Source organism: Dermacentor andersoni, chromosome 9 (genome assembly GCF_023375885.2).
Source record: "Dermacentor andersoni chromosome 9, qqDerAnde1_hic_scaffold, whole genome shotgun sequence".
Classification (NCBI taxonomy): domain Eukaryota; kingdom Metazoa; phylum Arthropoda; class Arachnida; order Ixodida; family Ixodidae; genus Dermacentor; species Dermacentor andersoni.
Genome location: NC_092822.1, coordinates 78,136,745 through 78,151,255, shown reverse-complemented (window position 1 = coordinate 78,151,255; position 14,511 = coordinate 78,136,745). Strand labels below are relative to the sequence as shown.

At 43.1% G+C, this 14,511-nt stretch overlaps 1 protein-coding gene and 1 long non-coding RNA gene across 3 annotated transcripts in view; one reads left to right on the top strand and one right to left on the bottom strand.

Moving 5' to 3' along the window:
- The window catches only part of LOC129384105 (calcium-activated chloride channel regulator 1-like), a 548,714-nt gene that overhangs the window by 104,230 nt on the left and 429,973 nt on the right, over positions 1–14,511 (top strand). The window lies entirely within an intron of this gene.
- LOC126528618 (uncharacterized) lies at positions 3,092–14,248 on the bottom strand. 2 transcript variants are annotated; one of them, XR_008611884.2, is made up of 5 exons: positions 14,107–14,248; positions 13,832–14,052; positions 8,240–8,335; positions 5,983–6,068; positions 3,092–3,177 (listed from the first exon to the last, which is right to left on the bottom strand). It is a non-coding gene; the product is annotated as an uncharacterized lncRNA (long non-coding RNA). The 2 variants fall into 2 exon arrangements; XR_007599058.3 differs by having other exon boundaries at positions 13,832–14,239.

Here is a 14,511-nt window from a genome sequence, read left to right as displayed (position 1 = left end):
TGCGAAAGTATAAAAATTGATTGAGTGATTGGTTGATCCATTGATTGATTGAAGTGAACGTGTGACTCTTATGTCGATTTCATCAACGACACTTGCGAGCACTTAATGCACTAAATATAGGTGCAGCTTGCTTGTCGTTAGTAAGTGTTGCAAACATGTAACACAACCATAACACAATAAAGACATGTATGATTGTTGTACCTCCTCACTGTTTATTTGTGAAACTCAATTTTTAGTGTCGTCCGGTGGTAAGCGATCATAAAAAATTAAATTATGGGGTTTTGCGTGCAAACACCACTTTCTGATTATGAGGCACGCCGTAGTGGAGGATTCCGGAAACTTCGACCACCTGAGATTCTTTAACGGGCATCTAAATCTAAGTACACGGGTGTTTTCGCATTTCGCCTTCTTTGAAATGCAGCCGCCGTGGCCGGGATTCGATCCCGCGACCTCGTGCTCAGCAGCCCAACACCATAGCCACTGAGGGTAAGCGATCATCTAACCACACACCGTCACTGGGCCTCCGCGGTGGCTTCTCGACATTCAGAGACATAACCATGGCCTTATGACCTGTAAAGTAGCAGCAGATATACTGTAACTTCTTAATGGTATCGTGTTTGTGGAACACCAAGCCTATGCACGCTCCCTTGCTTGTAGTGACACTCTTGCACACGTTGTATGCGTGATTCTAACGAATTTATGCACTGCATGCTTCACTTTACGGAGCGCTTGTAGTATTTGCATTACGAGAGGGATGAGGCTTGCGTTTTTGGCTTGCTTAGGGCGGTATGAGACAATGCTGATAATGGTACTGTTTGTACCAATGGAGGGAACGAGGTGTTTTTGGGTATGAGCCATAGTTTTTGTACTATGGGACCGGACGGCGAGTTCTTTGGGCATGAGCCATTGCAATGAGCTACTTAGGACTTTCGCCTTAACAACAACAACAACAAGAAATCTTGTTTATGTGAAACCACTCCGAAGAGCGCCTTTGCTTAATATTCCTCACGGACGCTAGCTCAGCTGAACCGTTGAGCTCGTCTGAATGTATATGATGGCGCCAGCAGTAGAGATGTGAGAGCTCGGAAAAAATGGAAAATGCTCCAGATATTGTTTTCTCTTTCTTTTTTTCCTAAGGCAGAAAAATGCGAGAGGTCAAAACCTACTTAGCAAAGTGCAGTACGATGATGTAAACATGCCAAATTTATCTTGGTGTCACTTTGTGAGTCCAAGCATTGGATGACATTTCATCCTGTTGCTGTGAATTATTTCATCGTGGTGATGAGCTCTACCTCCACATTTTTTTGCTCATAGACGTAACTTCGGCATGCGTCGTTTGTTGCGCGACAGTTCTACCTTTTACGGTTGAAAAATGACAAGCAGACGGCGCTCCAATTAATTCGCAATGATTCGTCCCAAAGAACACAATCGCATCTTGAAGAAATCATGAGGATCTACAGCTGGGTACTTTAAGACGCCTGCAGGACATGCCCGCATGACCCTCAAAACATTCAGTAAAGGAAAAACATGAGCCATTCCACTCTGCCAAGGTGGATGACCAGCGAAGCTGTGTAGCGCACGACAAAGAGATGACGCAGAATTTGGAACATAGGTACGAACACATCTATTGTCTTGATCGCAGGTCATCGAGACGAAAGGTGGACACACATATTTATTTTTATACAACCGCGTTCATTCGTGTTACACATTCGTTATATAGATTCGTGTTTTCATTTCGCAATACATTCAGGCAAACAGTTTGAGACCGAAATCACCGCAGCGAATGGAAGTGGGCCAGTGCCGCCAGCGCCTTCGCAGAGGTAGGGGCAGTATGGGAACGGTCGCATGATGAGCCACATCGGAGCCAGCTGTAGAAGAACACGACGACGACGAACGCGCGAGCAGGGGCACGAGCCATTGCTCATAACGATACATTTTTCTCGCACAGATTTGTTCGTGGACATGAAAAATGCACTGCACCCTAGGAATATACAGCTCCGATGTAATTGATTTTTGTAATGGAATAACATGGTGAAGATCGAAAAAATTGCGATAGCTCTTCACGAGGTTCCCAACCCGTTTGCAGCAGGCAACCGGCAGGAAGCGAATGACATTCTGATTGAATAACAAAGAAACTTTTGTTGAACTTGTATAGTATACAATAATAATAACATCACTAAGAACACTGCATTTTCTTCGTAAACTGCGTAAGTTGTCGAAAGCCAAAAGAAAGATGTGCTTAACTTTTTTATGTGGTGTGAAAACAATTGTCGCAAAAGTAATCGGTAGGAAATCATACTTATCTCAGCTTTCCTAACTTACGGGAATTTCGAGCCCATTTCACGGAAATCTCGTAGTGTAAAACAATATTACGACTGGGAACTTTGCTTGAGGTACGCCACAGGAAACTTTTCGAATTGTTCCCTTGCACGTAGTTACTTGCACACACGGCTTGCGTGCATGCAATATACAGATCATGGCGTGATAAGGATAACCGAGAAAACGTTTAGTAAGCTCAAAGCAAATCTTTCAAGATAAGAAAATTGGCCATGCTGCGCTTGCTGGAACAGCACTAACTCATTCGTTCTCAAGTGTAATCCCGGATTGCACCGGGTTGCTTGTACTTAGTACACTCGCAAATGGCGACGCCATGTGGATCGCTGTTGAAGTGGTTTCGTTTTTTTTAATTCGAAGAATTTTCTTTGATTTTATGTACAAATTCGGTGTTAGTAAATAAGTGCTGATAGATCAACACGATATGTGCCTGCTCAAAAGAACAAGAAGCCGACACTTTGTTACTACAGTCTGGTCATACACAAAACATCTAAATATATTATGAGATGAAAAATAACCACTTTGATGCATGTGATCTCATCTCATGCACATAAAAGGCACGTACATACGCCCACCAGGAACATTATCTGCTGTGCCTGTACCCGTGTATGCACGGGCCTCTTTGTATTGTGTGGATTGTCATGCCATCAATTGGCATGTGCGTCACAATCAATACAACAAATACAATCTAATTCACGTTAGTACTGAGAGATCCGTGGTTCTTTACGATGCGTCATGTTCCCAATTCTTACCGGGTCTCTTCAGGCCGTAGGTTTGTCCAGGTGGTTTCAAGCTGTGCTGGAGTCATCGTCGTTTCGTTGGTGGTTGTCGTCATGCCGGGTCCTTGAACGCCATTGTGAAGCACTATAGGGAGAGTTACACGACACCTTTCAATGTATTTGCGACGAGGTACGCGTTAACACAAACATATCTTGTTCCTTGTTGCTACAATATGATAAGCGCACTTCATGAGCCGGAGGTAGACGTGCAATCCCCGCCAATCCTACGCCGTTCGTTTGACCTAGAGCATTTCAATATACTCGTTTCACCAGAAATAGGATGTGTACTGTTGTGAAGCAATTCTTGATGCTCGGAATTTTAAGGGCCACCAAAAGGCAAAATGTGGGAGCTTTCCCAGTCATCACTTTCAGTAGTGGAGCGCATTCAAGAATCATGGCACGGAAATTTCTACATTAAAATTTAGAAGTAAATCAGGTTTGTGTAGCTTCCTACTATGCGCCATTAGCTCTGCCGGAATTAATTAATTTTCAAGGATTTTTTAGCAATGCGGAAGGTTACAAAATAACGTGTCCTTGAAATAATAGCCCTTGAAAACCAGTTACCTGATATCGTGCAGCAAAGCAAGCAAAACACTTTCATGCTCTTACAGCAGTCCGCTAACTTCCTTACTTCTTAACCTACACAAGTTTACAAATTTTGCAAGCATACTGGTCACATGCAATCTAACTTAGATCAAGTCATTTAAGATATTTATTTGCGCTTCTTTGTAGACCTCTACACGGCATTTCTTTTGAGGGTTGGCAGGTGAAACAGGATGGGAACGCTTACAACATAGCCAACTTAGTGAAAATGTTCACCGTAAAGCACCTCTTTTACGGTATCTTTGAAAAGTACATTTGAAGCAATGCAGTCTATTCAAAAGAACATTCAAAAGACCACTTACAGTATTTCCTAGAGAAGCAATGAACACTAACAGTCATAAGATGCTTCCTTTTTAAAGATACCCCCGCACTTTTAAAACTCAAAGCCCAGTATGCTCTCGATAGCACTTGAACAAATGGGCGTAATCAAGTCATTTGAGTTCAGCAGTGTAGGAGCACTAAAAAAATCAGTCATTAGATTCCGCTTAGTTTCGGTTCTTTTAAGGTTAGATTAGGTCAGGTGAGGCACCTTGCGATATTCGTGGCATGCCGTAGTGAAGAACTGCGAAAATTTACACCAACTGCGGCTCTTTAACCTGCACTTCAATCTAAGTACACGGGCGTTTTCGCATTTCGCCCCCATCGAAATACGGCCGCCGTGGCAGGAATTCGTTCCCGCAACCTTTCGCTTAGGCACCCAACACCAAAGCCACTAAGCAAATATGGCAGGTAACAACAACAACAACAACAACAACAACAACAATTCTTATTTCTAAAGTACATTGTACATGCGTCAGTCCTGCGAAAGCCACAATTGGGCTTGTATAAGACATGCAGACATGTACACACATACGTCTTCACAAGCACATCTGGCGCTTACAATTATCACCGTGCCACACAATTACTTTTACATTGCACAATAGAACGGAGTACATGATTGTAAACGAGGAAATTATTTAACGAACTAAAAATCCAATGAAAGCTTTGCTGAAAGGAATTTTCTGATCACATTTTTACCAAAGCCACTGTGTAGGTGTATACAGAAGGAGATAAGGGAGGTCTATTTGTCTTACAGCCGCTTAAATAAGCACGTTTTAGTGTTTTCTTGAGCCTAAATTTGGTGTGGACTGCCGCAGATTACAGGGTAAATAGTTAAACAAAGCTAGAACAAAGTACTCACTATTTCTTTACGGTATTTTATTGCTCAACATGGTATATATATCGTCATTTCAGTCTAAGGCAACGGGAAGTTACACAAGGCATTTTAAAACGATTGTTCGAGAAATGTCTCGGGACTATTGCATGCAGTAAAAATAACGAAATACCTTAAAATATCGGTGTTGCCTTCGAGACACAAGTCATAATCTATAGTGTTCAGAAGTGAGCGCATTAGTGAATTTTCACCAACGACGAGCACAATGACCGCAGGCAATAATTACTGGAAAATTGCTTTATGACAAGATGCGATTAATTATTGCTGTCAAAACGAGCTTGACGTAGCTGTGTTTCTTTGAAGCTGAATGGCGGAGGTGGCATGCGTCACTACAGACTTGTTGAGATTAAGAGTAAAACGAAATGATTTTCAGTCACAATAAGTCAGCCGTGATACGTAGGCAGATTGCCGGTTGCCCCTTTTTATTGTACATTGTTCGGGTTCTTTTCTTGTGACACCTCATAGACTAAAATAGGTTAAAATCATTTGCTATACTCTGGCTAGCAAATAAATGTGGGAAAGGGAGTTGGTATTGTTAAATAATTTTTTACCAGTAGTCTCTGAAGCCATTCATTAGGAACCAGATTTTACGTCTATCAAACCGTGCATCTGTAAACTTGTTGCGAATGTGATTGCGTTTAGCGAGTCGGTAGCTGCATTATCTTGGTTTCGAGAAAGGATAAACCAAGTATGTCCCAGTTAGAGCCTCGGCGACACAGGCTGACAAGCATGTATTTCGTCGTATTGCACCAAAGTATTCCGCTGACATCTAACCATCATTAGCGTTGCGCTATTTAAGTGTTTAAATTCGATATTCTCTCCTAAATTTATCATAAAGAGCAACAAATCTACAAATTTACGGAGCGGGCACAGTTTATAGAAAACTGCTGATTATACCCTTGCATTTGCCTATCGAAGAACCCTGAAATTTTATGCCGTTTTTAAAATAAAAATTTCGTGAAAAATTCTTTAATATATTTTCTTTTTCATAAACTCATAAATATTTGCCGAGCTACCGCAATAGCATCGCTAAACATCTGGTAAGAGCATTACCTTTTTTGATGTAGATAATCAATGCCAGGACGAAACGAAGCCCTCTAAGGATGCACGTCGTCAATATGGTCATTCAGGGCCTGTTCCTGCACCGTCATTAGGTATAAGTAGGTTAGTCACTGTTACAAGGCATCTCTATTAAAAGTGCCGTAGAAAACATCTTTCATGCGCCCGCCCACATCACTCAATAAATCATCGTAACGTTGGTGCTTTTTGATGCGAAAGCATCAAGTCACCGAATAAGCAAAAAAAAAAAAGCCAGCGTCTATAGAAGCATCTGTAGCAACTTGGCACGGGCTCAAAGATCCTGCAATATTTGCTTCCGGCATGTACCTATGGCTTCACAAACATCTTTTGGGTTTTTACACTCAGATTATTTGTCGCACAGGAAACGCCCGACGCCCTCAAAAACAAAACAAAAAAAAAAGAACAGAACACGTCGAGACAGAGCGCAACTACGGACGAAGGATGATTTTTCTTCACCACTATTTGATACGCTAGCATGGAGCCATGCGCAAATAATTTGGTTTTAAAAAGTTCCTTAGCGCCAAGTTTAATAGATGGGATGATCGTGCACTTGGTCCTAATATCGAAATATTTTCAGCCTCAATGATTTCTGTTGGAGCCGTGTCATGCATGAAACACAGAATGGTGTATGTGCTGAGAAATGGTTCACATCCACGTTATTTACAATGACACTGACTAAAATCATGTGAACATTAATTAGCAGCTAGATAACATAGCCAGTCAAACCGACTGATAGAGACACGCTATTTTTCGCAGGTGCACACTTAAACTGCTCAAGCCTGGCTCGAAAATCTTCGGCATCCGCGAAGCCCAGAACAGCCTCCAGCGGAACCAAGAAAGGGAGCTGTTATACCGTGTTACAGTGTGATAGCTCACAACCAAGAAACAGTAGCATACCAATAAAAAAATGTAGTTTTTCAGCCCCTTGGAAACTTCTTTAGCTCTGCCAACGTTAAGACGGCAATAGGAGCCAGAAAGGATGAAAAGTAACAAAATCGTCTTCGTTCTCTGCACGGACAATGTCATTTATAGATTTGCCCTCTCTTGTGGTAATCAGTGTATCGGGCAGATGGGCAGGTGCTTGAACGATGAAACACAACTATGTCAAAAATGTACGTTTTGGTTGGCTCGCTACTTATTGTAAATCCTGTGGATGTGAATCATTGTTCAACTTATGCCCTATCGTATGTTTTATGCATGACAAGCTCACAAGAAAAATCAGCGGGGCTGAAAATATTTCGATAGGTCATGAGAGCATAAGCACCTCATCTGTTAGCGTTTCTGATAAGGAACTTGTTTTTCTTACAATTTTTTGCATCTACCAGTGTATAAAATTTTGGTCAGGAAAAATAAACATTTTTTGTTACTTGCGCTCTGTGTCATCATAGTCCTTTTCCTATACTGTTGTCATTCGATTTGCGCTATACAGTCCGAAGATCACGAAAAAGCAAGCCCAAATTTCCACTATATTGGTGTTTTACCAGTGCGATATGTGAAGGCACTTTTATTTTTCATTACTGCAATCATTCCCCTTACCGAGCGTGAGGCAGATTTGCAAGGATATTTAACGGAAGCAGAGTAAAGCCGAAGGAATATACAAATCATAGTGTCATACAGCTCACTGAGAAAATGTTTAGTAAGATGAAAGCAAATCTTACAAATAAAGACCATTGGCTACGTAAAGCAATTGTACCTGCTGCGCTTGCACAAACCGCAATACTTTTTTTTCCTGAAGCATCGCTCCGGGCAGCACTGGATCCCTCTAACCAAGCGCACTAGTAAACGCACATCGCGTGGATTGCTGTTGAATTTGTTTCATTTTTTTTTTTCGAAGATGAGTATTCTTGGATTTTATATAGAAATACGACGTTAGTGGATAACCGCTCATAGATGAACACAAAATGCGCCCGTTAAAGAAAGCAATGCGCAGACACTCTCTCGTCATAATATGGCATACATCAAACTTCTTAAATATATTCTGACAGGAAAAATAAACACTTTGATGCGCGTGATCGCATCTCATGCACGAAATAGGCACATACATACACACATCTAGACACATATAGACACATGTAGACAACACTGTGTGTTGTGCATGCGCCCCTGTATTGATGGGCCTCTGTGTTATGTGCATTATCATGCCATGCCACACCAGCCACGATATAATTCGCGTTATTATTTATAGCTCCGTGGTTCCCCCTTTACGATGCGCAATATTTCCAATTCTCACCGGGTCTCTCAGGGGCGCGGGTAGTCGCCGTCGTAGTTTTGAGTTTTACTGTTGTGGTCGTTGCTGTCTTGTTGGCAGTGGATGTCCGACCGGGTCCTTGAAGACAATTGTGAAGCAATATAGAAAGAGCTATGTGACACCTTTAGATATATTTGCAACCAGATACGCGTCAAGATAAGCATATTTTGTCTCTTCTTCCTACAAGATGACAAGCTCACTTCATGGAGCGGAGGTAGACCTGCAATCCCCGCGAATCAGAGCGCAGTACCTCCTAATCCCACACCATTCCTTTGACTTCGAGCACTTCTATATTTCCGTTTCGCAAGAAGGATGGTCTATTCGATCGTCAACAAATTCTTGAAGCGGGAACATTAAGGCCAAATAAAAGGCAAAATATAGCAGCTTTACCAGTCATAAATTCTGTAGGGGGCATCTTCTGCAAGCCTGGCACAGAAATTTATAAAATAAATTCAGAAATAAATCACGCGTGTGTAGATTCCTACTATGCGCCATTATCTGTGCCGGAATACAGTAACTTTCGGGAATTTTTTTAGCAATGCGAGGATTTATGAAATAAAATGTCTCTTTGAAATAGCCCTTGAAAATCAGCCGCCTAGTATTGCCTGGATAAACATGCGTAAAACTTTCATGCTATCGCAGTCGTCCGCTTCCTTTATTACTTTTTGTTATATACATATTTAGAAATCTTTCAAAAATACTGGTCACATGCCGTCTAACATAGATCAAGGCCTTTCCATTTTTTATTGGCGCTTCTTTCCAGACCTCAGGACCGCATTCCTTTAGGAGGTGGCAGTTGTTACAGGAGGCGAACGCTTGCAGGATTCCTAGTTTACTGAAAATATTCACCGTTAAACATCTCATTTCCAGCATCTTTTCAATGTACATTTGAAACGCTGCAGCGATATTCACAAGAAGACCGTCAAATGAATTTACTGCCATGCCATACTGGCCTGACATGACATACTGGCATGAGGATGAGACTAAGGCACCTGACGACGAACCAACTGTGTCATGGGCAGAATTGCCACCAGTACAAGATCGCCGACCGTCAATGGAACCTGGATCGATGTACAAGGCCGCTAAGAAGCGTCCAGCGCCATCTGACAATCCATTGCCCTCGGGAAAGGAGGCTCGGGTTCCCAAAGTGTCGAAGTTGACAAAACCGCTCCGGGGAACACCTACTCCGGCAGATGTCCCTAAGATTTCCTAGAGAAAAAGGAACACTAACGTTGCTCTAAGATGTCCCCTTTGTAAAGGTACCCCATGTTTTTAAAACAAGCCGCTCTAGCTCTCGAAAGCATTTGTAAGGAAAGAACACATGGGCGTAATCCAGTCTTTCGGGCTTTGTATTGTAGGAGCATTAAAACAATTTTAGCCATTCCATTTGGCTAAGTATAGGTTAAGTTTAGGTTTAGCTAAGTTTGGACACCTTGCGATATTACTTTTATGCTCTTAACGCCTGTCGCCGACCTGCGGGCCACTACAGATTTCTCTCAGTGCTTGAATGCTCAGCCAACCGCTGCTGTGGATTGGTGTCCTCAGCACTGGGCAATTACTCGAATTACGTAAATTTACTTGTCCCACTCTGAAGCGTTGAAAGTTAGATAAGAACGTAATTCAACGTACAAATCACGCGCCACGCGAGCTTTGTTTGAAGCTAATCACCAGACATATTAACTATAGGTGTACGAGGTATCCCTGAACACACGCCTATATTGCAAATCTGCACGGGAGGGAAACCTCATCTTTGTAAAGATACACCTGCCTTCATAAAACCCTACCCATTCAGCACTTTTGAAGGTATTCGTAAGCGTCGAGTATTAGCGTTATCCAGTCATTTTCGCATATTGTGGCACAAATTCATGTGCGGAAATTTATGACAGTATGCCAAATGAAACGCTGTACAGTGAATTCTATCCTTCCCCCGTACCTCTCAGTCGATGCCTGCATAATGCCACCAAGAAGTCGCAAATCGCCAGGGCTTCGATGAACAGCGCGAAGACCATGCACGCCATGTATTATGCATGCATCAACGCCGTAAATCTAGCCGCCGTCTCTCACGTACCGACAGAATCGCTGTGGATCATTGAACTAAAGAAACCAATCACAACAGTTAGGGAAGCGGAGATGCAGCAACCTCATTCGTAAAACACTGGCGATTTTTATTGATGTTAGTGGTGCCAGGGCCAGCTATGGCAAAAGAGCGCCAAGGCAAAGGCCATGAGCTGTCAATGCATCATCAACATCATCATCATCATCATCATCATCATCCTGGTTACGTCCACAGCAGGGCAAAGGCCTCTCCCATACTACCCCGGTCAGGTTCTAATTGTGGCCATGTTGTCCCTGCAAATTTCTTAATCTCATCCGCCCACCTAAATTTCTGCCGCCCCCTGCTACGCTTCCCTTCCCTCCTTGGAATCCAGTCCGTAACCCTTAATAACCATCGGTTCTCTTCCCTCCTCATTACATTCCCTGCCCATGCCCATTTCTTTTTCTTGATTACAACTAAGGTGTCACTAACTCGCGTTTGTTCCCTCACCCAATCAGCTCTTTTCTTATCCCTTAACGTTACACCCATCATTATTCTTTCCATAGCTGGTTGCGCCGTCCTCAATTTAAGTAGAACCCTTTTCGTAAGCCTCCAGGTTTCTGCCCCGTACGTGAGTACTGCTAAGACACAGCAGCGGGGGTATTCTGTAAGAGTCCACCTAGTGGACTATCCATTTCGGCCGCTGCTGATTGGGCGCAGCTGTACGAGAGAGGAGGAGACGAGCAGCCCTAGCCAATCAGCAGCGGCTGAAATGGACAGTCCACTAGGTGGACTCTTACAGAATACCCTTCCTGGTATACACTTTTCTCTTGAGGGATAATGGCAACCTGCTGTTCATGATCTGAGAATGCCTTCCAAATGCTGCATCGACTGAGTTTCAAAGGGTAGGCGTAACACGGCTATATAGAGGCCTGGGGCCGAATAACGTAAAACTTTTCCAATATGTTTTTACTCGAATCTCCTGAAGTCAAATTTGCGTAAACATCGATGCAAGCATCAGGCGGTGACCCGCAGGGTTGTCTGAACAGACTAATCAAATGCTCTCCTCTTTCTAAGAGGTCACTTTTGTTTGCTTGAAAAACGAATAACATTGCCGACACTGAGCGGCTTGTCCTGTCTGATTGGCTGACAAGAGGCGAGGTGCAAGCTCAAGTGGAGAGGCTTTTGATGGGACCGACCCAGTGCACTGAAAATTGATAACCAGATAAGCACGTGCTGCTGGCGTCGGCGATTGGTCCGCTTTCTCTTCGCTTGCGGTGGTTGGTCGAAAATCACGGCGGCATGCAACGGAAGCTTAATGATGACGCTAAAACGGATCCTCAGCAAAGAATTGGCAGAACGAGGTCGTAAACGTGGCGAATGTGCTCGAAAACGTTACACGGAAACACAAAAAGTTTCATTATACGCTAGTAAAACCATGCTCTCAGGCAGGTGCGAGTAGCCAGTGCATGAGCGATCGGAGGCAGCCATCTTTTATTCCTTTCTGAACGGGGAAGCCGGCGGCTATTCAAAAGAAAATTTAGTTTCGTTCGGCATATTAATGCATCTTTAACGCGTACACGTCACTTTGACGCGGTGAGTTCTTGCGGTTTTGTGACGTCGCATGACAGGCAGGTGAAGTGGCTGCATATATGATAGATAGATAGATAGATAGATAGATAGATAGATAGATAGATAGATAGATAGATAGATAGATAGATAGATAGATAGATAGATAGATAGATAGATAGATAGATAGATCTAACGGCGACTATCCACAATATTGCGATTACATTTGAGAAATGGTGTGACACGCCGTAAATTAGCTGATGTGACTGGCACTAGAGTCGACACGGCACACTAAAAAGGCCGCAAGGACAAGCGCCCAGCGTCTCACATCCTGCCTAAGTTAGCGGTTGAAAGATATATTTGTATATACCTACCAGGCCCCTAGGGTGATTACGTAACGGGTGGACGTGTACAAAAGATTTCAAGGAATAATTGTACACGAAGAAAAAGCTAGTCGTAGCAAATCAATACACGAGCAACAACAAAATGAAAGAAACACACAATATACATAATCCCTTACATAAAACCGTTACAACAGACGCAAAGAGGAGCTATTTGCCAAGTAAAAAAATTACAGGGTCTCTTAAGATCTCTCTTAAGAGGTGAATGACGAATGCCTACTTTTCCTCATTATTCACCTCATTAGTAAGCATATTGAGTCATTTGTAATCAGTTGTAGTCGTTAGAATTCGTCGTTAGACATACTGGTAATTAGTAGTCATTACTAGTCATTACAAGTTATTTCAGTGATTATTAGTCATTACTGGTCATTACTAAGCATTTTTAGTCAATTGTAATTAATTGTAGTCATCACAAGCCGTCCTTTGACATATTGGTCATTAGTAGTCATTACAATTCATTAGAGGTCATTTAGTCAATACTACTCATTACTAGAGATTTCTACTCATTTCTAATCAATTCTGGTCATTCAAGCCGTCGTTAGACATATTGGTCATTTTGGAGTCATTAGTAGTCATTACAAGTCATTAGTAGTCATTAGTAATCATGAGTCATTATTAACCTCTACGAATTATAACGTTATCATTTGCTAACTGTCACTGTCAACGATTTTCCATTCTTTAATCTATCTTCATTAGCGTCCACTCCGGTGGTCATGCCTGCTGACACAAACTTCCCCATGAGCATAGAAAGGCTTTCGTCTTAAAAAATGCGCGCGCTTGCATTGTAACAAATTTAAGTAATGCTAGTGGCTCAAGTAGGCTAATCTCATAAAATTTTTCATCTACCGGGCACTATAGCTAAGACGATAATTTAAGCCCACACAGGTGTCTCAGAAAGAAGGCTTCGCAGTTAAGATACGTTCATTTTTCGGCGGTCGAACGTCCGGGGATTGCGTTTTAGATCTGTACTGTATTTTGATTTGTTGAATAGGTGTGCCACCGGGCGGTCGGTTTGCATCCTGGTTATCTCAGACGGTAACAATTTCTTAGACACGCCAGCCCTTGTGGAAAACCCCCGCATTTTTTTAAGTATGCTCAATGAAGAAACACCAGGGAATACCATGCTGCAGACAAGCAATAAGACGATTCCACAAGGCTATAAGTAACAACTATCATTAAAAATAACAGTATAAAACTTCCGGCACTCGCCTGAAAACCATGAGAAAAAAGTATTTTTTTCACATTATCTTGCCTGAGTAAGCTGTGTTTTTCTTGTCCTAGACACAAACTATGCATGCATTTCCAAATCAAAAAAATTTTGGCAATTTTGTCTACATGAGGCGTTTCACCTGGGTTCCGTCAGGATACTAGGCCCACTTAGCGTTTACTCTTCTTCTCAAAGGAACGCCCCGATAAAGAAGTTGAAAACACTCTGCTCTCGGCAAAGATATTAAGCGACTAAGAAATATGTTCACAAAGGACGCCTGAGTAAATAACCTAGGACAAAATAACAGCTCTTTACGAGAAGCTTCAAATAACAGCATAAGTATTATTGCAAAAAAGTGTTACCGGGTGAAAAGACGAGGAGTATCGATGCTCTGGGACTTGCGCAGAAGTTGACGATTACAGACGCTGGTGTAGCGTCGTCCAGGCCGTGACGATCAACGCCGGTGAAGCCTCAAGCTCGAAGCGGACTGGCAGCCGTAAGGCGTTCCCCCGACGAGGCTTGGGCACGGGGCTGGAGACGCTGGGTGGGCCCATGGTAACGCCCTTGCGACGTTCGCCAACCGCTGCACAAAGGTGCCGATGTGGTGCCTAATTATAGGTGGGAGCCTGAAGCGAACCTGAGCCGGGAACCCTGGCTTCCACCCGGCCCTGGACGAAACCTTCTCCCTCGTCTGCCACGCTGGCCGCGTTCTCCGAATATTGTCTCGCGCACCTTGCTCGCTCAGACCGGCGCGCGCAACGCCGCCCTTAATGCCACTTTGTCGTCGTCGTCTGTGTGCTCATAACCATGGTTATGTGACTGGGCCGTTTCGCTTCTGAGCACGGGGTCACTAGCTCGCTTCCCGGCAGCAGCATTTCGCACACAAAATATAGACATATAGGGTTTTTCGTGCCAAACCGCCATCTGAGTATAAGGCGCATCGTAGTGGGGGACTGCGGCACAATTTGGACTACCTGGGGTTCTCTAATGTTCAGCTAAATGTAAGTACACCGGGGTTAGCGGATTTAGGCCACAACGATTT